At 36.4% G+C, this 27,565-nt stretch overlaps 1 protein-coding gene and 1 long non-coding RNA gene across 2 annotated transcripts in view; both read left to right on the top strand.

The window, feature by feature from the left end:
• LOC140679956 (uncharacterized) overlaps positions 1–23,612 on the top strand; it is a 162,219-nt gene extending 138,607 nt beyond the window's left edge. The window contains exon 4 of the long non-coding RNA XR_012051246.1: positions 23,470–23,612. This is a non-coding gene — a long non-coding RNA (uncharacterized lncRNA). The remainder of the gene's footprint in view (positions 1–23,469) is intronic.
• Positions 23,613–24,837: 1,225 nt separating this feature from the next.
• Positions 24,838–27,565, top strand: part of ubn1 (ubinuclein 1) — a 52,602-nt gene continuing 49,874 nt past the window's right edge. Inside the window, exon 1 of the mRNA XM_061922845.2 lies at positions 24,838–24,854. The gene's annotated coding sequence lies outside the window, so the exon portion shown is untranslated. The remainder of the gene's footprint in view (positions 24,855–27,565) is intronic.

The raw sequence follows: 27,565 nt of genomic DNA, 5'->3' as shown, positions 1-27,565 counted from the left end.
ACACACCCTTTATTTATTGAATTGAAAATAGTGAAATTCCACGACATAGTGAATTTGGAAACAGCTAAAATTATGCACAAAGCAAATTATAACCTGCTACCCAAAGATATACAACAATTCTTATCATTAAATAAGGAGACCAGTGATGTGCGGTGAGGTTGATGGCTGGTGAGGCACTGACTTCATCACAGTCAGATTTACAAACATATGAACCCTAAAGAGTATCTTATTCACCATTTGATTGGCAGCAGTTAACGTCTCATACCAGCATTCTTCCCTGCTTGGCACTCAGCATCAAGGGTTGGAATTGGGGGTTAAATCACCAAAAATTATTCCCGGGCGCGGCGCCGCTGCTGCCCACTGCTCCCCTCACATCCCAGGGGGTGATCAAGGGATGGGTCAAATGCAGAGGACAAATTTCATTACACCTAGTGTGTGTGTGACAATCATTGGTACTTTAACTTAACTTTAACTTTACACATACAAACTGTAGCAAACAAAAAAGCACATTTAATTAAAAAAAAAACGTTATTATGGTCTTACCTTTATGTAATATATTGGGTTGGAGGCAATAACCAGGCGAGGTGATGAAGTACGTCTCTTTACTGTAGACTTCAGAACAGACTCAACACACTTGACGTCAGGTGCGCAACACCACGTAAATCGTTGGCCAACCAAAAAGTAACCACAGTACGCTATAGCCAACATTAACCAGGAGATGGCAACAGACAAACATAGATCACTCTATTACATTCCTCCCCTTTTAGAAATGTAGAAGTAAGTTACTCAAAAGAAATAAACAACCCAACCAAAAAATGCAGCAGCTCAATAAGAAGCCAAAAAGTGCAAAAACAATAATGTTCGTGTTGGAGGAGTTGTGAATGAATGAAATATGAAATCCGTGCTGCAGTCTGCAGGTGTACCTAATGTTGTGGCCCTGCAGTCATTCACAACTTTTCCAACACGAACATTATTGTTTTTGCACTTTTTGGCTTCTTATTAAATTTTTTTTTAAAATAGATTCAATCTTGCACGTGGAAAGTTTAAGTGTGGGATTTAGTTGATATAACACTCCCGTGCATTCTCTACCACCAGGAGGCGGGATTACTGCGAGCCTCACACAATGCGTCTTCGCAGCAGTTTTATGATTGCTCAGCACAAGAAATACGTTACACACATACAGTTGTTGACAAAATACACTGTACATTATATACCTCAGCTAACTAAACTATGGAAATGTATAATATAGTTCATATAGCAATACGGTCTCATTGCACAGCAGGCCAGCAGTTAGCCGAGTCCGCAATCCATAGTGAGGCACAACTGAGTGACGTGCCTCAACTGGCTGCTGATCACCGCACCGTCTCTTCTCAGTATTTGAACGGCAAATGTTAAAATTCAGCGATTTTGAATAAAAATAATCTAAAACTGTTGAAGTTAAATGGAAAATAACTTTATAGTATAATCACTGGATACATTTAACAATTAAAATTTTTTTCCCATGATGGCAGGTGAGGCCCCGCCTCACCTGCCTCTAGTGACTGCACGTCACTGAAGGAGACATATAATCTTAGAGAAAAATGTAATTCAAAACATTTGTACGCACGTACAACACTTAAAACAGGGGTGTCACACTCCTTTTCATTGAGGGCCACGTTGCAGTTTTAGCTGCCCTCAGAGGGCCGGCCGCTTGTAACATTAATAAAAGAAGTTTAGCCACTTGATATTGTCACACAATTGCCAATACATTTGATTAGTATAAAGGGACAAGCGGTAGCAAATGGTTGAATGGATGTATATTTTACCTACACTGTAAAAAAAAATGTTGTTTGTTATGGAGTATATAGTGAATAAATTGAGAACATGAATTGAACAAAAGTTTTTGCAACTGCTATGTAAAGGAAAAGGGGTAGGATTAAATAAGCTCTGTTTCTTCCTACTCCTTTTCAGACATGTTGAATAGAGAAACTGCAAATTGTGATGCATCATGTTGTATGCACGCATGTTCCAAATAAACTCAAACTACTTGGTCACCATGTCCAAAAAAGTTTAAAGTAAAGTATTTATCTTGAATTTCAATAAGGTCATTTTTAACAAATTTGTCTTATCATAAACAAACAGCATAAAAAAAGCACCTGAACTTGTCGTGTACATACAGTACTGTAGAAGAAGGCTACTATTGAGAGATGAAGCTCCTATCCTTACTCAGCGCTAACAAGCTATAATTTTTTAAAGGCTGTGCATCATTTTCATATCACATCTATACTGTAAGGACATGTCATACACTCCTACCTGATTTGTTACAAATCCATAAGACCTGTGTGAGTTTTGCCCCCCTTGGGGCGGCATAGCTCGGTTGGTAGAGCGGCCGTGCCAGCAACTTGAGGGTTCCAGGTTCGATCCCCGCTTCCGCCATCCTAGTCACTGCCGTTGTGTCCTTGGGCAAGACACTTTACCCACCTGCTCCCAGCGCCACCCGCACTGGTTTAAATTGAACTTAGATATTGGGTTTCACTATGTAAAGCACTTTGAGTCATGAGAGAAAAAGTGCTATATAAATATAATTCATTTCACTTATCATTGCAAATATAAAAAAAAAACCTTGCCATGTTTGGGCTGCAATTCCCTTACCTTAACTATTAGGGTTTGATCGTTTTTATGTTATTAACGTTTTATTACTCACAACCAGCCCACGAAACCAAGAATACAAATTATGATAATGTTGAACCTTATTGAAAATGAGAATCTTATTCATCTCAGTATGTGCATTACAACTTATTTACCTGTGAATATATATATATTTTTTTTTTGACAATTTATTATAATTATTTTACCGTATTTTTTTGACTATAAGTCGCAGTTTTTTTCATAGTTTGGCCGGGGGTGCGACTTATACTCAGGAGCGACTTATGTGTGAAATTATTAACACATTACCGTAAAATATCAAATCATATTATTTAGCTCATTCACGTAAGAGACTAGACGTATAAGATTTCATGGGATTTAGCGATTAGGAGTGACAGATTGTTTGGTAAACGTATAGCATGTTCTATATGTTATAGTTATTTGAATGACTCTTACCATAATATGTTACGTTAACATACCAGGCACGTTCTCAGTTGGTTATTTATGCCTCATATAACGTACACTTATTCAGCCTGTTGTTCACTTTTGTTTATTTATTTTAAATTGCCTTTCAAATGTCTATTCTTGGTGTTGGCTTTTATCAAATACATTTTCCCCCAAAAATGTGACTTATATATGTTTTTTTTCCTTCTTTATTATGCATTTTCGGCCGGTGCGACTTATACTCCGGAGCGACTTATACTACGAAAAATACAGTAATTATGTAACGACGGGGTCACATTTTACTGCGCGGATCGTTCTCCCAAGATGCAGCAGGAACTCCGGAGGCAAGGTGCAGGCGAGACAATGAAACATGCAAAAATACAAAAAGACAGAAAAGCGTGCCGATAGCGTGGGAGTTAAGGCGAAGCTTAGCACAGGAATCAAAGATCGCAGAAATACTTAACGTAACGTATTTGCTTCCACGCAACAGTTACGACCAATGTTCCCTCTAATTTTTCATGTGTGTGAGCAAACGCACAAACACCCTGAGCATTAAGTGGAATACAGACGTACACACTGTGGCCATACCAGCAGCACATTTGTCTCAAACCTGACATAACAATTTAAATGTCCTATTATTATAAGTGGCAGTAGTCAATTTCAAGAGATTATTTTCTAATATATGTGATTTGGCCCACTTAGATATTGTTTTTTTTTTAATCAGCTATGCACTATAGTATTTTATGCCTGGGTGGGGGTCCTGCTTTGGAAAGATTGTCTACCCCTTTCAGAGATCACATTTAGTTCCCCATAAAACATTCACATGTTGCATGAGATGAAGTGTTTATTAACTTTCTGTCCGTAAAATAAATATTTTTATTAGCAATTCTGTAGTGCTGTCACGACTTAGACTATGGCGTGGTTTGTTCTCCCGAGGTGCAAGTGATTTGGACCAGACATGGCGTGAAGGTGAATACATTTTAATTCTAACTAAAAAAAAATACAAAAAGGTATAAACAAAAGGCGCTCACAGCGGAGGTAAAACAACTTGGCTATGAAAACAAATACTTGCACAAAGGCAGAAACTATGAACAACAAAAAACACTAACTGTGGCATTAATAAACAAAAACTTACTTGGCATGGACTAAAGGAGCAGCATGAACGATGGACATGAAATCAAGTGTCAGGAATGTGCAGAGCATAAATGTGGATGTCGTCAGAAAGACAAACTGAAAACAATGAACTTAAATACTACAGACATGATTAGTGAAAACAGGTGCGTGACTCAAAACGTGAAACAGGTGCGTGACGTAACAGGTGATAACTAATGGTTGCTATGGTGACAAAACAAACAAAAGTGCACAAAAAGTCCAAAAACAAAACCGAACATGACTAAAACAAAACATGATCACACAGACATGACAAGTGCTGTAACATCATTTCATGATTAATATCCAAAAAATAACATTCTTAACAAATGACAGTAGAATAAGCACTGATTGAGGAGTCATAGTAAAACGACCTGAAATTTACACTTTACGTGTAGTGTTGGAGTTGTCCAACTTTTTGTGTGGCCATAAACGCACCAGTGGCTAATTGCCATAGTGTATGTGTTGGTGCAGGTGAGAGAGAGAGCAAGCGGCTGCTGTTGATATAACAGATGACAAAGAGTTGCTTTTGGCTTGGTTTGTACGGTAGACAACGACCAGTTTTGCTAGATAAAAGTATTTTACACATTATTTTGGTGTGGTTATGGCCGACAAACAATTTCGCTAAATAAAGGGACCGATGGAATTCCTGTCCTCCTTTAAGTGTCTCCACAGACATTACAATCATTTAAGTGTTGACAAACATTGTTTTATCTCTTGTGGCCGCCTTTCGTCGCCTGTTACTCACAGTTGCATTGCAAAATCATACAAAACAAACTATTTGTTTATTTTGTTTCGAGTGGGATTTGATTTTTTGTGCGGCATAGATTTGCTGTGCGCAGAGGACGCGTGAGCAGAGGTGGGTAGTAACGCGCTACATTTACTCCGTTACATCTACTTGAGTAACTTTTGGGATAAATTGTACTTCTAAGAGTAGTTTTAATGCAACTTACTTTTACTTTTACTTGAGTATATTTATAGAGAAGAAACGCTACTTTTACTCCGCTACTTTTATCTACATTCAGCTCGCTACTCGCTACTAATTTTTATCGATCTGTTAATGCACGCTTTGTTTGTTTTGGTCTGTCAGACAGACCTTCATAGTGCCTGCGTTACTGGTGACGTTTGACTCCGTTCCACCAATAAAATGCAGTCATTAGTGACGTTTGACTCCGTTCCACCAATCAGATGCAGTCACTGGTGACGTTGGACCAATCAAACAGAGCCAGGCGGTCACATGACCTGACTTAAACAAGTTGAAAAACTTATTGGGGTGTTACCATTTAGTGGTCAATTGTACAGAATATGTACTGTACTGTGCAATCTACTAATACAAGTTTCAATCAATCAATCAAAAGTGTGAAGGAAAAAAGACACTTTTTTATTTCAAACGTACATCCCGTCACAAGCCTAAAGACTGACTGCACAGTTCCTGTCTTCACAATAAAAGTGCCGCTCCAACGCGCCTGCGCTTTCAAAATAAGAGTCTCCGAAAGCCAGCGCAAACAAGCTAGCAAGCTACGGAATTTGCCGCCAATGTATTTCTTGTAAAGTGTGTGAAAACGAATATGGAAGCTGGACAAATAAGATACCAAAAACCAACCACTTTCATGTGGTATTAGACAGAAAGGAGGAACTTTTTTTCTCCTGCATTTGAAAACGTGGACGTTAAGGACTGCTGTCTGATTACAATCAATGCAAGTCATCAGAATCAGGTAATACACCAACTTATATTCTTGTCAACATGAAAGAAAGGAATCTATATGTGTTAAACATGCATGTATATTCATTAAAACACCTTTAACATGTGAACAAAAACGGCAAAATAAATAAATATAATACTGTATATATCAATGTATGTGTATATATGTATGTATATATATATATATATATACAGTGTTGGGTTGGTTACTGAAAACCAGTAACTAGTAACTGTAACTAGTTACTGGTTTTCAGTAACTCAGTTACTAACTCAGTTACTTACACCAAAAAGTAATGCGTTACTGTGAAAAGTAACTATTTAGTTACTTCTTTTTTTCTTCTTTTTTTTTTAAAGCTCCCATTAATGCCCTTTTTGCCTTCATTTCAGTACTGTTATTGCACTGGAGAATAATACAATCTGTTGATCAACTTGACATACATTTGTATTTTCCTTTTAACATAATTAATGAAAAACAGTGCAACATAAAAAGGCATTCCTCCTTTCTTTAAACTTGGACCAATGACCATGAATAAAAAACAAGTTAAAGTGCAACATAAGAAGGCACATCATCTTCCTTGAAACATAAAACCTGACATCTGGAGTGATGCTGCTGTCTTCCACACTTGGAGCCATGGATTGTAGAATACTTGTTTTCAGTGGCAGGATCATTGACACAGATGGTGAAGTTTCAGTGCTCAGTAGAGATGGAACACTTTTGAGGGGTTTAAGCACCTGGAGGACCTCACCTGCCACTCTCACATCATCATCAGACAGGGTGACATTTGTCTTCAGGGTGTTGTGGGTCAATGCAGAGTATATAGCTGCCTGCTGCTCCAACATATCATAAGTGGAGTTCCACCTCGTTGGGACATCATGTATGAGCAGGCAGCTTTAGCATTTCTTGCTTTGTCTTAAGCACATGAGCAGCTGTTGTGCTTGGGTGGAAGTAAGAAACCTTCCTGATCCTCCCAAAGAGGCGCTCCATCCTATTGACTGAGATTCCCTTCTGTGATGCCAAATTCACTACATGTGCAAAGCACCTATCTGTGGTCCCAGTCCTGCCTCATTCTCTGTAATTATTTGATTTTTGGCATTATCACGTGTGACTGGGATATCTTTATCTTCCATTCCTCCACTGCTTGTGTCAGTACCTGCGCAAGGTGACTCTCGTAGAGGGGCGTGTCTTCTCATCTCCCAGTCTGCTGTGATGAAGTGAGCGCTTATAGTTCCGCTGGACGTCCACCCGTCTGTCATGAGCGCAACAGATGATGCTCGGGATAGTTCATCCACAACTTTTTTCTTCTCCTGCTCATAAAGATCTGGCACAATCTTATTGCTGAAGTGGGTGCGCGACGGGATGTCGTAACGTGGTTCAAGCACGTTCAGCATGTCTTTAAAACCCTCGTTTTGCACAACCGAGTCTGCACTTATAAACACACCGATTCAATGGCGGGGGCGTTCAAGCTCCTCCGTTACTCCGCTCGCCATGACCACGCTGTGTGTGGACTGAACGTGCCAACAACTTTTTTTTTTGTTTCATATATCAAACCGCGTGTGTGAGTCATCCCCTCCCCACACCCACACACACACACACACATAGACCGCGCCTCTTTTCTTCTCTCCGGCTTGTGACAGAGGAAGATTCAGAAGAACGTCACCGCAGCGCTTCTGTTTCTAGCCGATACTACATCAAAAGTAACGTAAAATAACACAGTAACGCATCATGTAGTAACGGTAACTAAATTACTGAATAAAAAAAAACAACGCGTTAGATTACTAGTTACCGCCGAAACTAACGGCGTTACAGTAACGCGTTACTTTGTAACGCGTTAGTCCCAACACTGTATATATATATATATATATATATATATATATATGATATGTGTGTGTATGTTACTCATCAGTTACTCAGTACTTAAGTAGTTTTTTCACAACATACTTTTTACTTTTACTCAAGTAAATATTTGGGTGACTACTCATTACTTTTACTTGAGTAATAAATCTCTAAATTAACAGTACTCTTACTTGAGTACAATTTCTGGCTACTCTACCCACCTCTGCGCGTGAGCAGTGCGCAATTGCACAGGTGCGCACCTTAGAGGGAACGTTGGTTACGACGTCTATTCCTAGGATTCCTGAGCTAAGCTTTGCTTTTTGTTTTCCTGTTTTTATGCTAAGCTTTCGCGCTAGTTGTATTTGGTTTGTATCCTGTAAGATTAATGCGAATAAATCATTGTGTCACCTGCACCTTGCCTCCGGAGTTTCCATCTGCATCCTGGGAGAACGATCCGCGCATCACCATGCCGCCATGTCGTTACACAAATGACAGATTTAAAGGCATACACAAGACAAAGACTACCATATGGGGGGAGTTTTTTACAGTGTATACATTACAGGCCAGGATCAGTCCTGCCGACACACCGGACATAACAGAGACTTGAATGTTGGTAGACCGCACACGTACTGTGTTTACTGTACTCACAGTGAGCAGAACAGGTGCTTGTCAGACTTGACTGATGTCCACCCAAAACTGGACCTGGCAGTGGTTTTGTAGATCGGATAACCTTTTTTTTTATCGACTTTAATTTATCCTACAATTTGGAAATGATGCGGTTGCAGTGCAGATTTGTACATACAGTAAGTTGAGTAAAACGTAATGAAAAACTAAGAATGTCTGGCATAGTGTTACAGTGTTTCCCACAGGGCAGGCATCTATTTGTGGTGGTGTGGTCGGGGGGCGGGGGGTGGCGGCGGCAGCGGCGATGACCAAGAAGAACGCGGAGTTGGAATATAATTACAACACTTTATGTACATATTTATATACAGATTTGAACTATTAGTTATTCACTGAAATATATTTATTAATTGTGGTTCTTACAAAAAATATATCTTATAAAATATAAAAGCTAAAATGTCTCTTAAAGCTCTGCCCCTTTAATTAGTGAATACTAAATAATTTAACTTTAGCCTACTACTACAACCATATTATTTACCAGCAACATAAAGTGAAACAGAGGCAGAGGTGTATGTTTTGTCGTGGTACTCTCAATAAGGCACATAAGAATATAAATTAGGACCCTTTTCATGAGAAAAGTGCATTTCTGATCTGACCCTGCTTTATTTTTCAGTGTTTGCTCAGTCTCACCTGTTCCCTCCGCCCTAATTTTTCTACTTGCCCGACTTCTCAAATCTACTTGCCCCAATATTTTTACTTGTCCTGCCTAGGTTTTTTTCTGGCTGTGTAGTGCTCATGGCTTATATCTTACTAAAATCCTTCCCGTTGACTATTTACAACACTACACAGTATTTATTATTATTATTATTATCTATAATTACATTTAAATGGCATTGCATACATGTAAAATTAAATGCTATTTCACATTATTTGACCAGTAGCAGTTACACCCATCTGAACAGGTCAGCCACCTGTTTAAAGCCCGATCACAGTTGAAATTTTGAAATGAAGGGCCTTTAATGGCCAAAACATTAACCTGGACAACATTTTAACAGCTGGTTGGCTCAGATTTTATTCTTTTCATTGCATTCACATGCTGCAGTGGACAGTGGACATTTTAGCTTGAGTATTAATGTAGTATCTGAAGCACCGTCTCCACGTGTGTTTATTGACAACAGGGTTATAACCTGGACACGTTAGCTCGTCGGTATGAAAACAGGTGATTGTTATTACGTCCGTCTGCCCCGGACCCCGAGTCAAACAGCGGCAGTGTTAATGAAGCAGCGTCAGGCTGCTCACCGTCAGTGAAACGCTCGGTGAAATCGCGGATTAACGTTAAATATATGACGAGCCGCGAGCGATGCAGCTATAACCTATCTACCATAACCTATATTACCCTCGTATTTTGATCCCGTCCATCCGTCCATCCATCCGTCTTCGTCTTCGTCTTCTTCGTCTTCGTCTTCTTCTTCTTCTTCTGGCCCACCAGGTGAATTAAGTGCTATTGGCGGAGTTACAATGCATAGTAGGCTACCGCCACCTACTGCACCGGAGTTGTAACTACAAGGTACATTCACAGACAGAGTCCCATTGCTTTTATGAGCGGTTGAGCGAGTCAAAAGCCGAAAAATCCATTTGTGGCGGACGTAATTCTTTCGTGGCGGGCCGCCACAAATAAATGAATGTGTGGGAAACACTGGTGTTACTTGGAGAGTCTGCTTTGTGTGTTGTCCCGATGCAGCTTCTTCAGTATTTGCTCTACCTTTAGCAAATATTAGAAATTAATCCTATCATCTGTGAGCGAGTAAGATTTTTGAATGTTTGGTTTACTTCAATAGCTGTTGACTTAATTTGTAAGTCAAAACCTTGTCTGACAAGGAAAACTTTCAGTTTGACACTAGGGTTTCACTTGAGGCAGTGGTTCTTAACCTGGGTTCGATCAAACCCTAGGGGTTCGGTGAGTCTGCCTCAGGGGTTCGGTGGAGCCTCCGCCGTCAAGCCACACCTGACTCATCGTGTAATAAAAACTTCTCCCTATCGGCGTATTATGGATACCCCCAAACAATGTTCCTTCTAATTTTCCATCTGATTTGCAGGTGTGTAATTTGTTGTGAGTTCATGGACTGTGTAGGTTTTGTTCTTTGAACAAGGTGATGTTCATGCACGGTTCATTTTGTGCACCAGTAAAAAAAACATGGAACTTTGTCTCGGATTTGAAAAAAAACCAAAACGTTTTATTTTTCACTAAAGAAGGGTTCGGTGAATGCGCATATGAAACTGGTGGGGTTCGGAACCTCCTACAAGGTTAAGAACCACTGACTTGAGGGCTGATCTCAAGAATCCAGTAGAACATCTTAATGTTTAAAGCATGTTTGTTATCAGACGAGTTGGATTAAAAAAAAAAAAAAACAATAATGTTTGAGCAAATTAACTCTTTAAATGGAGCTTCTACTGTATAGTCCAGTGGTTCTCAAACTACGGATACGGCCCGCCAGCGTCCAAAATCTGGCCCACAGGAAGTCCCAAGTTAAACATTTGGTACCGATACTTTTCTAAATAAAGGGAACCACAAAAAATTGCATTATTGGCCTTATTTTTTTTTTTTTTAATCTTACGGTACATTAAACACATGTTTATTATTGCAATCTAAGAACAATTGTGTCCTTAAATAAAATAGCGAACATACTAAAAAACTTGCCTTTATTAGTAAGTAAGCAAACAAATGCTCCTAATTAGTCTGCTGACGTATGCAGTAACATATTGTGTCATTTCTCATTCTATTATTTTGTCAAAATTATGAAGGACAAGCTGTAAAAATGGATTGTTAATCCGCTTGTTAATTTACTGTTAATATCTAGTTATTTCCTGTTTCAACATGATCTATCTATACTTCTGTTAAAATGTAATAATCACTTATTCTTCTGTTGTTTAGATACTTTACATTAGTTTTGGATGATACCACAAATTTAGGTATCGATCCGATACCATGTCGTAACAGGATTATACATTGGTCATATTCAAAGTCCTCATGCGTCCAGGGACATATTTCCTGACTTTATAAACATAATATGAATTCTAAAAAAAGGAAAAAAGATTTTGTGAGGATAAAAAATATAGATTTAATCATAGTAGTATCGAAAAGATACACTATTGTACTTGGTATCATTACAGTGGATGTTAGGTGTAGATCCATTTGTTTACATTCAGAAGTGCTATCTTTTATTAGCGGTGACGCCGGTGAGCTATTGTATCCTGCTACGGTGTGTAGTGAAGCATGTTTAGCTATTCCTCGTCCTGCAGGGATGATACTTGTAAGAAACTTACTTTTTTTGTCGCCATGGAGGCGAGGATTAGTGATTTAGAAGTAGCTATGGACTTTAGCTTCTAGCTAGCTAGCTAGCCATGTCTTAAAGCACCTCTTCCTGAGGGTGTTTCAATGCTATAGCTTTACCTTTATCTTTAGTTTGTAGGCCAAAATGTGTCCGTTCTTCTATTTCTGTCTACACACCGTGTCTGCTTGTAAGTACTCCGTGATTGTGCGCTGCCGAACATGCTCCTCTGCTAGTTAAACCAGCAATGTGACGACGGCAAGCCATCATGCCCGTTACAAAGAAAAAGGGGGGAACCGGTACTTTTCAAACAGAGTATAGTACCGGTTTTGATTCTTTAGTACCGCGATACTATACTAGTACCGGTATACCGTACAACCCAAGGGTGTAGTGATTGGTGCCAGGTGTGCTCAAGCCTTCCCGCCTCCCTGGGCTGCCATGACAACTGGGGAGAGCGGGAGAGAACAGAGCGGTAGCAGGGTGGGCAGGAAAAGCACTCAGGAGTAAAACAGGAATGTGACAATGTGAAAATCAACGGACATTACAGAGCCCTTAGATTTGATTTCATTCGTTCATTCATTCTGTGTTTGAGCTGCAACAAAAACAACAATCATTTTGAGTTTGACTTGCGTTGTCTTTGCTAGACTAGCAACTAAGGCTTGCGATGTCCAAGGTCTTCTTGATCCTGCAGAATAGTACTAAGAGGGCGAACGCAGGCCTTGACTGTTGAGCAGCATTGGCATAAAACACTACAGCAGGGGTGTCAAACTCAAATACAGAGTGGGCCAAAATTTAAAACTGAACAAAGCCGCGGGCCAAGGTTGAACAAATTAACCTTTTAATCGGGACCCAAACAAGTTTTGCATTAAATATTGAACAAGCAAGGCTTATATAACTTTATAGTGACATGCAAAATCCAGTTTCAAATAATAATAATAATAATTAAAAAATATCAATGGTATATCAAATACAATTTAAATAAAAATGTAATGCCTCTTTTCTATTTGCAACCTTCTGAGGTAAATATCAGTATTAACTTTTTCCACAGGCTAATAAATTTTAAAATAAAATAACAATGAATAAACCAACCATTCAGGACTTTAAACTGCTCAGTTTGCAACACACTGATCTAATCTGATGTGCCCAAGCCAGATACCTGGCATCTTTTCTTGGATGCTAGTTCTTAATGTCAGGGCTCATGCTTTGAGCTGAGGCAACCTTCATTATCGAACAAAGGTGTTCATCTGTCATTATATCTCGTAGTCCACCCGGACCACAGTCTTGGGGGCGTGCCTTAAAGGCACTGCCTTTAACGTTCTCTACGAGCTGTCGTCACGTCCGCTTTTTGTCCATTCTAACAACGTGCCGGCCCAGTCACAAGATATGTGCGGCTTCTGTACGCACACACACGTGAATGCAACGCATACAGGTCACACTGAGGGTGGCCGCATAAACAACTTTAATACAGTTAGAAATATGCGCCACACTGTGAATCCACACCAAACAAGAATGACAAACACATTTCGGGAGAACATCCGCACCGTAACACAACATAAACACAACAGAACAAATACCCAGAACCCTTTGCAGCACTAACTCTTCTGGGACGCTACAATATACACCCCCCACACACACACACCTTGTAGGGGCCAAGTGAAATTACACGGGGGGCCAATTTTGGCTCGCGGGCCAGAGTTTGACACCCATGCGCTACAGGAACGATGTTACATCGGACCTTGGCTATTGAACTAGCAGCCAAAGTTCAGTTCAAAACTTGGGAGAAAAAATACAAATTCACAAAACAGTAGGGTGTTCCTGTTGTACAGAGGAACTTGGACCACTGTAAACACATTGGTACATTCGTGCATTGACATTTTAATCTTCTTAACAAACATACAACACTGGGGTCCAAACCTGTGATTTACATAACTGGGTATCGCTTCGAGTCCTCTTCTTTTTGGCTGGTACAAGTTATTTTCGTAATGTGATTTATGTAACTACCGTATTTTCCGAACTATAAGGCGCACTTAAAATCCTTTTTCTTCCTCAAAACTCGACAGTGCGCCTTATAACCCGGTGCACCTTATGTAAGGAATCATTTTGGTTGAGCTTACCCACCTCGAAACTATGTTATTTGGTACATGGTGTAATTGTAATGTAATGAGTGTGACCAGTAGGTGGCAGTCAAACATAAGAGATAAGTGTAGGCTGCACAATAATGGCAAGATGACTCAAGTAAACAACACCAACATTGTAAATGTTCCATTGAAAATATAGATTATTACACAAGGCGCTCAAAAATCTATCAAAATGTCTTAGTAGGACTTTGGTAAGCTATGAAGCCACACCGCTTGATGGATTGTCGGCGCATTAAACATTGGAGTATTATTATGGTGTGTGTATAATGTAAGACATATTATCTGGTGTTTTGTTTCACAATGTTATGCAAAAGGTACCTGCTGATCTGTATAAATCCTGAAAAATTGCGCGCATCCGCACCAACGCCGTAGTCGATAAGCTTCTTCTTTTTCTCAATCTTCTAATAATATAACCCGGTGTGCCTAATATATGAAAAAAGATAAAAAATAGACCATTCATCGGCAGTGCGCCTTATAATCCGGTGCGCCCTATGGTCCGGAAAATACGGTAATATGTTGGAGTAGCTTGTTTACTTCAGATGCAGTCAGGAGTCATTAGTTCTTCTTTAGTTGCACTAGTGGTGTTCCTCAAGGTTCAATTTTAGGTCCCCTCTTTTTCATCATTTTTGGGCTCATGGGTGAGTTCAGTTTAAAAAAATCTGTTTTGCAGGAGATTCTTAAAAACAAAAGAATGTTTTTGCAGAAGGTCCTTAACTCTGACAAAATAAATGGACCAAAATCAAATATCCACTCCAGAGCAGGGGTGTCAAACTCATTTTAGCTCAGGGGACGCATGGAGGAAAATCTGTGCACACGCGGGCCGGACTATTAAAATCATGGCATTAAAACAAAAAAATTAAGACAACTTCAGATTGTTTTCTTGGTCTTACCTTGGCCAAAAATAGGATAAACACATTCTGAATATATTACAATAAAAATATAGAAAAAAATACCGGCAGTGGTAAAGTTTAGATCCATGAAGGAAAGAATGAATGTTTATAACTGAATACATTTACATATGCATAAAAATTGGTTTTATTTTTTATTATTTTCTTTAATGAATTAACGTTTATGACAACCTTTTTCCAAAACACAATATAGAATGTGAGATATAACAAGATAATGCATACATTTATCATTTGTTTTCAAAACGCTTACAAAAAAGTGGGACCCCAAAAATGTACTATGTGACTTAATTTGTATGACTTGATGGGGTCCCTGGGACCCCATTTTGAAAGTTCCTAGCGCCAAAACACTGATGGACTATTGGTGCGTGCAAAACAGCAGCAGGCGTCTGTAGCCTGCGGGCCGGTTCTAATACTAATCAAATATCATCCTGGGGCCATAGATCATTCATTCCAGATTCGGCCAGCGGGCCTTGACTTTGACACATAGGCTGTAGAGCAGACTTGGGAAAATTAAGGCCCGGGGGCCACATGCGGCCCGTTGAGCTTTTCAATCTGGCCCGCCGGACATTCCCAAATACATTTTTTAGATCTTTAAGATGGAAACTGTAGCTGCCATTATGAAGTCTTGAACTATACAAAGTATTTCAATGGTTGGAATCTGCGCTTTTGGGTGATATACCAGTTACTATGGTAATCTAATTAGTTACTATGGTGATCTACGTCACAGCAGCTCAGACGAGGCACCAAGCAGTGTGGGCGGGAAGCGTTTCCACAGAAGCGGAAGGAGATTTTCACAACAAAGTTCTAAAGCTTAGTGATGTATCAGATATATCAGATTGTAGGTGGGTTTATTTTGTACCCTTTGCGTTCATATTTCACTGTTTGTTGCATTTTTGTTGCGTTTCACTTGATTGTAAAATATGTCGATCGAAAGGGGGTGTGACATTCATATTTTGGCAATATTCAGTGTTTTATCGTTCGTAGAAAAATTTTAAATTCCATTACGTTTTTTAAGGCGGTCTGTCATAACGTTTTTAGCATTCAATCAGACATTATTGTGAGGTTTTGTATTAGTGTTCCTAAAAATAGATATACCGGCCCCCAGACACATTTTTTTCCTCTAAATGTGGCCTCCGAGTCAAAATAATTCCCCAGGCCTACTGTAGAGAATGATGTGGCTCCGGAATATACAAAATAAGACTACAGATCTTCAGCTTTTAGTCCATTTGGGGTTTTATGAAGACGGTTTTGAAAGTTAAAAAAAAACAGAGGTCAACAAGTTGTGTTCAACATCAGTGTTTTCGATGTGCATTATTTAAAAAAATACATTTACCATAAATGCTTGTTTTTGTGCAGAGAAAAACAAAAAGTGGACTTCTCTCCCGGCAGATTAGTAAACAAGATAATAAGCTTTCTTAGAAGACGCTTAATACTTCACTCGCCTCTGGAGGGAAGGAATCAAGTCACATTTATTTTTTAATTAGCCAAAGCAAGGTGATGAAGAGGAGCCTTTAATTAGTCCGGTGCTGCATGTAAGTTCATTTAAACTCTCCTCAGTGAAGTCGCTCATTATTTAGCCAATGGCTTGATAATTAAGAGTCTAATCTAAATTAATTGCTGGATGGATGCGGGTTTTTTTTTTTGATGGTGTGCGTGCTCTCAAACGAGGAGAGTGGATGCAATTCCAATTACAAGTAAAAGGATTGCAGGTATTGATCTTGTGTTGTGTTTTTTTCCGCACACAAATCTTTCTGAGCGTCATATAATGGCAGCTTTGATCATTCGGAGAGGTAAAGAGCCCATTTGCAGCTCCTTATGTGCGGGCAATTAGAAACCAGTCAAATTATGAGCGTAATTGTGCTTGGGAAAGAATCTGCAAATAGTTGCTTGTTGACTATTCCTTCAGTCCACGTCTTGTTGAAAGGATTAAACGTGGTGTAATTTAATAATAACACCTTTAAGTAAATAGTCACCAGTCAAACTGCAGCAGTTCATTTTAAAAGTGACTTAGCAGGGGAAAAAAAATATGCCTGAAATAACAAAACACCATTTTAATTGTTATCAACCACTGGGATCTACACCATCTCCACTATCTTTGAGTGCCAGGTTTTGCATAAAGCACATGGAAATATTGTTAATTGCCTCCTTCGCAGGGGAAAATGATGCAAATCAACACTTTTAAAAATATACATTGAAGGAGTAAATGTACATTTATATTTATGTATACTATTTTTTATAGCTTAAATAGTAAGTTGCGTACCCATAGAAGCTAATGAAAGCAGAAAATAATGATGTTCTCCCTTTATTACAGCAAATAAGTCCTATTAGAATATTGCAGTATTTCTCAAACTTTTTTCACCAAGTACCTCCATAAGGACCAACATTAAAATTCAGTAGCGTAGTAGGCCTAAGTATTTATTAAAAAACAAGGCAGAGAATTTAACAAGTATATTGGATATTTTTGGCCAGTATTACTATGTTTGAATATCGGAAAATAAAACACTGTACTTTCATCAAGTGATTTTTTTTTTTATTTATTTTTTTTTTATTTTTTTGGTGTACCACTAGATGGAGGTTGTGTACCACAGTTTGAGAATCACTGGAATAAGAACCATTAGGGTCAAATACACTCACTATGACGAGAGGTGGATCTTAAATTCTTCCTTACCAATTATTTATTGACAGACGTATTAATGAAACGTCTTTATTATTGTGGTTGTAGCTTGTTTGTTTATATATATATTTACTAGGAGTGCGAATCTTTAGGTACTTAAAGATTCGATCGGATTCCCATTCCTTCACACAAAAAAATACTGAGTTATTTTGATTACCCAATTTATGAGTTGCTAGTGTTGGGTTAAATTTTGGAGTTATTTTTATGAATAGCAATCTATTTTTTGGGTTATAAGGGTATTATTTTAACTCAATTTCTGGGTTTTCAAAATTATGAACCATTTTTGGTTTGCTTTTCAACAAGTAACTTTTGGGTGAAAGTGAAGTGAATTGTATTTATATAGCGCTTTTTCTCTAGTGACTCAAAGCGCTTTACATAGTGAAACCCAATATCTAAGTTACATTTAAACCAGTGTGGGTGGCACTGGGAGCAGGTGGGTAACGGCAGTGACTAGGATGGCAGAAGCGGGGATCGAACCTGGAACCCTCAAGTTGCTGGCACGGCCACTCTACCAACCGAGCTATACCGCCCGAAAGGCTTTTTTTTTAATTAAAAATTTATTTTTTCTTGAAGGGAATTTTATTGTGGATTAATCTCATCAACATTATTTACAAGGTTTTTTTTGGGGTTAAATAATTCAACCCAATAGTTTGGTGGGGAATAACCCAACTTTAAGTTATCATAACTCAACTTGTTGGTTAAATAATTCAACGCAAAAGTTGGGTTGTAAAAAATTAACCCAAAATGTTGAGTTGAAATAACTCAAATAAGGGGTTTGTCCTTTTCTGAACCAGCAGTTGGGTTAAAATTGGGTTCTTTTTTAACCCAACATTTTTTAGTGTGTTGGGTGATTCTTGGCTTAACACCATCCTGGATTCAAACCGATATGGTACACTAATTATAATGGAACTTTTTTAAAACAGGTGAGGAAAATCTCCTTCTGGTTGCATGAAGATGGCCTAAAACATATTTTTTAAACTGATTCTTATAAAACAAACAATATGTTTTCTTAAATTCAATGTATTTATTTATTTATTTTAAATTGATTTCTTAAAATAATGAATCGATTTAGAATGGAGATGAATAAGAATCGCGATTCAGATTTGTTGTGCACCCCGAGTATTTACTCTTTCCATGGAGCTATATAGCATATTGTCATGAATATTAAATATAAGACCAACACTCTTTGTTAAGGACCTAAAGGGGCATCATAACTCCTCCTCTGTTTTGCTAACTTGCTCACAAGTCTTGTTACACTCCAAACTGAAAATGTAGTCTTACATTAATCATTTGCACATTTGAGATTGACTATACACACCTACTCTTTGGATGCAAGAGGGTATCCGCTCATAAAACCGTCATATCAGCAATATTTTTTTTCAACACTTGAAATCTTTCGACAATTTCAGATCTATCTTTTATGATTTTTTTTTATTATTTTTTTAATGTTTTATGGGCTTTTTCTTAGGTATCTGCTGAATGAATGAATGAATGAATAAACGTGGCTGCCAATAAGGAAGATTATATATCTTATATATATTTATTTAAAAACTTCTCTAAAGGGAACTTTCAGACAAAACAGGTGATCATACAAAGTTTTCATTAAGGATTGATTGAAACTTTTATTAGTAGATTGCACAGTACAGTACATATTCCGTACAATTAACCACTAAATGGTAACACCCGAATAAGTTTTTCAACTTGTTTAAGTCGGGGTCCACGTTAATCAATTCAAGGATGGTTCATGAACTTTACATACAAATACAGTAAAAGGTAAGAAAATGTTTTATTTTATTTTATCAAAGCGAATAAATGGACCCAAGAAGTATTTGATAACATTTTTATGAAAGTGAATTACTCCCTTCTTTTTTTTTTGTTATTGTCTTAAAGCTGGGGTACCTACGTTATATTTTTGAAGTAAAAAAAAAAAAAAAAATCATATTACCGTACAGTACATCGTAACAGTATCTTTTCTGAAAAAAATCGTATGTCTGCATGCTGTCTGTGCCTTATAATTGAGTATTTTAGTAAATAAAACCCCAGAAGACAAACTTCTTTGTCTTCCTGGCGGTCAACGTCCCCCGCCCCTCCCCAGATCCAACCTCAGAATTTAGAGAAAGGAGGGTTGAGCAGAGCCTACAAAGGAATCACCTCATTGGTTGACGCGATATATAGTGAAGTGTGTGCATGGTGCGAACTTGTTTCCAGTACAGCTTGGCTGCCATACACCCACCTGGAAAGATCGCCATTTTTTTCATTTTGAGAAAAAAAAATAAAAAATCTACAAAAATTGTTTTATTGATTTTTGTTTTGTAGGTTAAATTGTTTTATATATTATGCTCCTGAGTTCATGTTACTGATCAATTTAAATTTTTTATTTTTTATTGAGTTTATTTGTTTTTATTTTTTTAATATCAAAAGGCTCAAGTTGGTCAAAAATATGTATAGTTCAAATAATTTTATTTTATTAATTTTTTTTTTGCAAATTGATGCACTTTAAATCTTTTACTGACTAAAAATATTCTTTGTTGTAAGTTGATCTATATTTATATATTTGTTGTATTCTTTCATGTTAAAAATGATACAATGTTATGCAGAGGTGTACTTAATACAGTGGCTATTTTCTTTTTAGACAGGTACTCTAATGTTCCATTGTCCTATATTTTGTGTGTATCCTTTTTCGTGGCGACGTGTGTTGTTCTGTGTATTGTAAGCAGAGACATAGCTTGTGGTTTTTGCATTTAGATTTTTGCTAAATCTTTGTATAATATATGGCCATATTACTGCCTAGTAACAGAAATTAGTATTTCATCATTAGAGTAAAAAAAACATGTACCTGGGACAATGACATTTATTAGATGCAACAAAACAGGAACTAGGGGATCTTTCGATGCAACTTTGGACTGTCAACAACCTATGCATGTGCACGTGTAGCTCTCGTACACTTTCTGGGTGGGACAATCAGGGAGGTGGGCATAGTTGGGGGGCGAAATTTACACTTTAAATTCTGCCTGGTGACACACAATTGCTCTAATGAGCAACCTGTATTAACAGTGAACAGAGCAGTGGTTCCCAAAATTCATTTTATTAAGTACCACCTCAGAAAAAAATACCACCATAATGACCATACTTGCCAACCTTGAGACCTCCGATTTTGGGAGGTGGGGGGGCGTGGTTAAGAGGGTAGGAGTATATTTACAGCTGGAATTCACCAAGTCAAGTATTTAATATATATACAGTATATATATATATATATATATATATATATATATATATATATATATATATATGAAATACTTGACTTAGTATTTCTTATATATATATATATATATATATATATATATATATAAGAAATACTAAGTCAAGTATTTCATATATATATATATATATACAATAAATACTTGACTTTCAGTGAATTCTAGCTATAAATATATATTTCTTTTATTTTATATATATATATATATATATATATATATATATATATATATATATATATATATATATATATAAATAAGAGAAATACTTGAATTTCAGTGTTCATTTATTTACACATATACACACACATAACACTCATCTACTCATTGTTGAGTTAAGGGTTGAATTGTCCATCCTTGTTCTATTCTCTGTCACTATTTTTCTAACCATGCTGAACACCCTCTCTGATGATGCATTGCTCTGTGGCACGCACAAAAGTGCTTTCATCAAATGCACTAGATGGCAGTATTGTCCTGTTTAAGAGTGTCACAACATTGCTGTTTACGGCAGACGAACTGCTTTACGTTAGACGAAAACGTGACTGCTGTTGTTGTGTGTTGTTGCCACGCTGGGAGGACGTTAATGAAACTGCCTAACAATAAACCCACATAAGAAACCAACAACTCGCCCTCCATCATTCTACAGTTATAACGTGATTGGGCAGGTACGCTGTTTATATTGTGGGAAAGCGGACTCAGGTCCGCATGGACCTGAGTCCGCCTGAATTTCGGGAGATTTTCGGGAGAGGCGCTGAATTTCGGGAGTCTCCCGGAAAATCCGGGAGGGTTGGCAAGTATGCATAATGACTAACATTAAAATACAGTAGCAGAGTGGGCTTAAGTATTCATTAAAAACAAGGCAGAGGTTTTATTTAACAAGTATATTTAATATGTTTGGCTACTGTAACATTACACACAGTTTGAACAGTAACACTGTTGGAATATAGGAAAATCCAACACTTTACTTTAATCAAGTGATTCTTTGGCGTACCACTAGATGGAGCCTTAACATTGGCAACGGTGTCACTCATTTTAGCTCAGGGGCCACATGGAGGAAAATGTGTGCACACGAGGGCCGGATTATTAAAATCATGGCATTGTCACGCCAAGTTTCTTCCCCCTACACCCCCCCCATTTACTTCCGGGGTAATTCCCTCTTACGTCATTTCCTCTTACTTACGTCATTTCCTCTTACGTCATTGACAGCGATCGATAGAATCCAAATCTCCTGAAAATGGTGGTGTCACTGAATGACATTTGTCTTTATCTTTCCCAGGGGACTTATGTCAAACACCAGCAGGCTTCGAAAAATTCCAGGCGGCGTGTTAGGGAAAATTTCAGGCGGAGTGTTAGGGCCGCTGCTGGGAACTCCTGTCTTCGTGGTAACGTGCAAAAAATATTAATTAATATATAATACTGTTAAATGTCTGTACTTTAAATCAACATTATTGTTGAAACCATTTCACTAATAGTAATTAATATATAATCAGGAATATCCTCAAGTTAATTTGTCCGATTAATACAGACGTTTTGTAAACGCTATATTATAAAAAATTAAAAAAACAAGTATCCTTCCAGCGACGGGCAGTCAAAGCCGAAGTGATATCGATCGCTGTCAATGACGTAAGAGGAAATGACGTAAGTAAGAGGAAATGACGTAAGACGAAATGACCCCGGAAGTAAATGGGATGGGTAAGGTTTTTGTAGGGGGAAGAAATTTGGCGTGACAGCATTAAAACTAAAAAATAAAGACAACTTCAGATTGTTTTCTTTATCTTACTTTGGCCAAAAATAGAATAAACACATTCTGAAAATATTACAATAAAAAAAAATGGCAGCGGTAAAGTTTAGATCCATGAAGGAAAGAAGAACGTGAATGAATGTTTGTAACTGAATACATTTACATATGCATAAAAATGTGTTTTTTTGTTGTTGTTTTTTTGATGAATAAAATAAGGTTTATGACAACCTTTTTCCAAAACACAATATAGAATGTGAGATATAACAGGATAATGCATACATTTATCATTTGTTTTCAGAACGCTTACAAAAAAAGTGGGACCCCAAAAATTTACTGTGGGACCCCATTTTTATGACTTGACATTTTGACAATTCCTAGCGCCATCACCGATGGAGTATTGGTGCGTGCAAAACAGCAGCAGGCGGCTGTGGCCTGCGGGCCGGTTCCAATACTAATCAAATATCCTCCCAGGGGCCATAGATCATTCATTCCGGGGTCGGATTTGTCCCGCAGGCCTTGACTTTGACACATAGGGATTATAGAATTTTGATCCAAAAAACTCCAAAGGCATCAATACCACACCTGGTATGAAGGACAGTGCATATTACTGCTCGTACTGCTTCTCCGGGTCTTCTACACACATTTCAATCGTGTTTTTACATGATTTATTTCTTTAATTCAATGAACATCAGCCGCTTCTTCTTCTCAGCATTGTCCTTCGCACTCACTGTTTGGAAAAACACATCAAGTAAGACACCAGATTTTTTTGGGTCGGGGCAGACAAGTACCACCATAATGCCCAACAAGCGTAGTAGGCCTAAGTATTCATTAAAAACAGAAGTTTTATTTAACAATTATATTTCATATTTTTGCCACTGCAACATTACACACAATGCACAAACATCAATAAAAATGCTCCATATACAGTACATATATTACTTATTTGATGTACTACTGTACTTTGAGAATCACTGGCTTAGACGAGACGTGATGTTTTATAACTGCACTTTTTGTAAGTAAATAACTGTTTATATGTGATTGTTTCAAAAGGGGCTGAACTCTTCACTCATGGTGCTGATGTGCGCTTCAAATCGCTGCGTTTGGTCTGCGGCCCATTGGCACATTTTCACTCTGGCCCTTGGAAGCAAACGTTTTAGCTTTTGCTAAAACTTTTGTAAATCACAAGTTTGGACCCCAGTGTTGCTAAAAGCTTTTTTTTTATATGGTGGGTCAAATGTGACAAAATTCACCAAATAAATACATCTTTTAAAAAAATGTGTAGTTGATTAATAGTAATTGGAATTGTTAACACCCTTAAAAAAAACCAAAAAAGTGGTACAAAATGAAATTAATAAATACATCTCAAAATTAGATTGGAATCAAATATATAAATGTGTAATTAAATGGGTCATTAATTTGTTTAGTGCAAAATTACATGTATTTATTTAATCATTTAATTAATTATTGATTTCATTATTTTTATCCTTTCAATATTTGCTTCACGATTTCATTAGTTATCCTTTTCATTACTTCATGATTTTATTATTTGATTTCATAACTAATAACTGTTAATGCATTTTATTTTATTATTGTTATGTAGCGTCATTGTATTATGATATTTATTATTTACACAATGTTGGCCCTTGTCAGTATGGAGGGCCAAAATGATATGAGTAAATAAATATTGAGATAGTGACTCAAATGTGTCATTAATTATTCAAATAAATCATTAAATAAATCCTAACATCATGAAAATAATTAAATCTAATTAATTAAGTTGTGAAATGATTCAATCATGAAATAATGAAATCTATAATTAAATGAATGATTGAATGCAATTTTACACTAAATACATGAATGGCATATTTAATAACAAATGTATGTATTTTATTCCAATTATAATTCATTAATGACACATTTAAGGAACGATTTAAAGATGTATTTATTACCCCTCCTATACTTTTTATCAGGGGGATCTATTGAAATGTGAAACATTTTTAAATGACTGCAGCCAATAAAATATATTATTATTGGATTAATTACCTTAGAGGTTTTAATACAGCTTTATTATTGTGCTATATCAGCGTGTTTTGCAGCAGCATTAGTTTGTTTTCTATTGCTTAGTGAGCTAATTAGTACATTATAAAGCATTTGATTTGCATTCTAACTTCTACACATTTATTGTGACCATAATCAGTTATTATTGTGTCTTTGTGCCCTGCTTATCTGAGCAGCTAAATTGCAGGTTTAATGTTGAACAATAGCTACTTTTCATTAGGATTGAGGATGTTTTCCATGTTTTCCATGTTTTAATCTGCACCAGTGACAACTCTGCCTGTGTTTACAGTATTGGGAAAACCAAAACGTGAACTGGTGAACACCCTTCTTGCTTGAAAATGATCTTTTCTTGCACCTCTCGTGATGGTTAAAGCTCAGTGAGTAGAAAACGACCCTCACATGGCAGCCCACCAATCACAGCAGACAATGCATCCTTCTTACATGGCCCTGATTGTTTACCACTGCTTGTTGACATAAACACAAACCAATGGGGGGTTGTCGGGGAGTGTTGAGAGCTGCATGTACTGTAGACACAGACGGAGGCGGGGAAATTAATTTAAAAAATGGTGGCAGATAATTACTTATCAATTAAAGCTGTTATCCAGGCTTAATTAGGCAGCGTTCATTAAATAGCGCCAATTTAAAACCCTAATCAAAGCTAGCGGGGCCTGACAGCACTGCCTGGGACCAGCGAATGTCGCCCCCCAGTGGACTACAGGGGAAGTGACTACTCTTTTCAATATTAAAATGTATATTTGCTTACTTTAAGAATTAAGATAAACCTATAATCGTTCACTAAATAATGTAAAAACAGTAGTTTCTTTATGTCGAGTCACGTTTTTGGAAAATATTCATTTATAGTTTGGTCTTTGGACAAAATATTGAAGAATATGTTGTCAAAAATAGTAATGGAAAACATAATTGATCAGATGTTGGTGTGTAATGGAAACTTGAAATCATACTTCAATTAAGCCTGAATACAGTACTTATAGTAGTATTTTTTCCTTAACTTGCTTTTGTGATAGTTTTCTTGCCAAGACAATAAATGAACACATGGACAATTAGAGAAAAACACAGATAAAACATTACTGTGTCGACCAGGGGTGTCCAAAGTGTGGCTCTTGGGCCATTTGCGGCTTGCAGCTAAGGTTTAACAGCCTGCAGTACATTCTAGAAATAATATTTTTATTAAAAAAACATAGAATAGTGGAATAAAAGAGCAAACAGGGGGAATGTAAAGAGAAAATGTTGCAATATTGACTAATAACACAAAACTTTCAAGCTGTCATTGTTTTAAAAATAGAAATAATAATGAATCAATGTTATGAATTATTGACCTATTCAAGGCTCTTCCACTTTTTTTAGGGAAAATATTGCATATTTTGAGTAATGTTTTTTTTATACAAAAATGGTATAAAAAATCTAACAAAAAAATGTGAAAAAATAATTTAAAAAAAAATTCTAATCGAAGGATATAGATCTGAAGTTGATCTAAAGATTTACACATTGAAAATCAATTTAAAAACAATTTAAGTATGACATATTTTTAACACTTTTATGAGTCAAAAGTTCCCCAAAAATGTTTGTGGGACTGTTGTTTTGTTTTTGTTTAAATAATAATTCATCAAAATCAATGTTCTTAAGAATTATTGACATATTCAAGGCTCTTCCACTTGAAAATATTTTTTTGGGGAAAATGTATTGCAAATTTTGAGTGTTTGTTTTTTTTTGTCAAAAATGGCATTAAAAAATCAAACAAAAAAAACAATGAAAAAATTATAATATTTTTTATTTTATAATTGACGGATATGGATCTGAAGTTGATCTAAAGATTTATACATTGAAAAAAAATAAAAAGTATGACATATTTTTAACACTTTTATGAGTTAGGCCCTCTTGGATCACCAAAATTATTTTGTGGGACAGTTGTTTTGTTTTTGTTTAAATAATTAATAATGAATCAAAATCAATGTTGTTATGAATTTACTTATTCAAGGCTCTTCCACTTTTTTTAGGGAAAATATTGCATATTTTGAGTGTTTGTCATATTAAAAAAATGTTTTTTGTTTTTTTTACAAAAATGGCATAAAAAATCTAACAAAAAAACGTGAAAAAATAATTTTAAAAAAAATATTATCGATGGATATATATCTGAAGTTGATCTAAAGGTTTACACATTGAAAATAAAATAAAACAATTTTAAGTATGACATATTTTTAACACTTTTGTGAGTTAAAAGTTCCCCCCAAAAATTTAGTGGGACTGTTGTTTTGTTTTTATTTAAATAATAATGAATCAAAATCAATGTTGTTATGAATTATTGACATATTCAAGGCTCTTCCACTTTAAATATTTTTTTGGGGAAAATATATTGCATATTTTGAGTGTTGGTCACAAAAAAAAAAGTTTTTGGACAAAAATGGCATAAAAATATCAAACAAAAAAAACATGAAAAAATTATAATAAAATATATATATAATTGACGGATACGGATCTGAAGTTGATCTAAAGATTTACACATTGAAAAAAAATAAAAAAATAAAAGGTATGACATATTTTTAACACTTTTATGAGTTTGGCCCTCTTGGATCCCCAAAAATATTTTGTGGGACAGTTGTTTTGTTTTTGATTAAATAATAATGAATCAAAATCAATGTTGTTATGAATTGACTTATTTAAGGCTCTTCCACTTTGAAAACATTTTTTGGGGAAAATATTGCATATTTTGAATGTTGGTCATATAAAAAAAGTGTTGGTTTTTTTTGGACAAAAATGGCATAAAAAAATCAAACAAAAAAACATGAAAAAAAAATGTTTTAATTTTGATCGATGGATATAGATCTGAAGTTGATATAAAGATTTACACAATGAAGATAAAAAATAAATAAAAAGTATGACATTATTGAACACTTTTATGAGTTAGGCCCTCTTGGATCCCCAACAATTTTAGTGGGACAGTTGTTTTGTTTTTGTTTAAATAATAATGAATCAAAATCAATGTTGTTATAAAATATTTACCTATTTAAGGCTCTTCCACTTTGAAATATTTTTTAGGGAAAATATTGCATATTTTGAGTGTTGGTCGTAT

This window comes from Nerophis lumbriciformis, linkage group LG27 (genome assembly GCF_033978685.3).
Source record: "Nerophis lumbriciformis linkage group LG27, RoL_Nlum_v2.1, whole genome shotgun sequence".
Classification (NCBI taxonomy): Eukaryota; Metazoa; Chordata; class Actinopteri; order Syngnathiformes; family Syngnathidae; genus Nerophis; species Nerophis lumbriciformis.
Note: the sequence above shows the minus strand (reverse complement) of the source record. Positions and strands in the feature narration are given on the sequence as shown.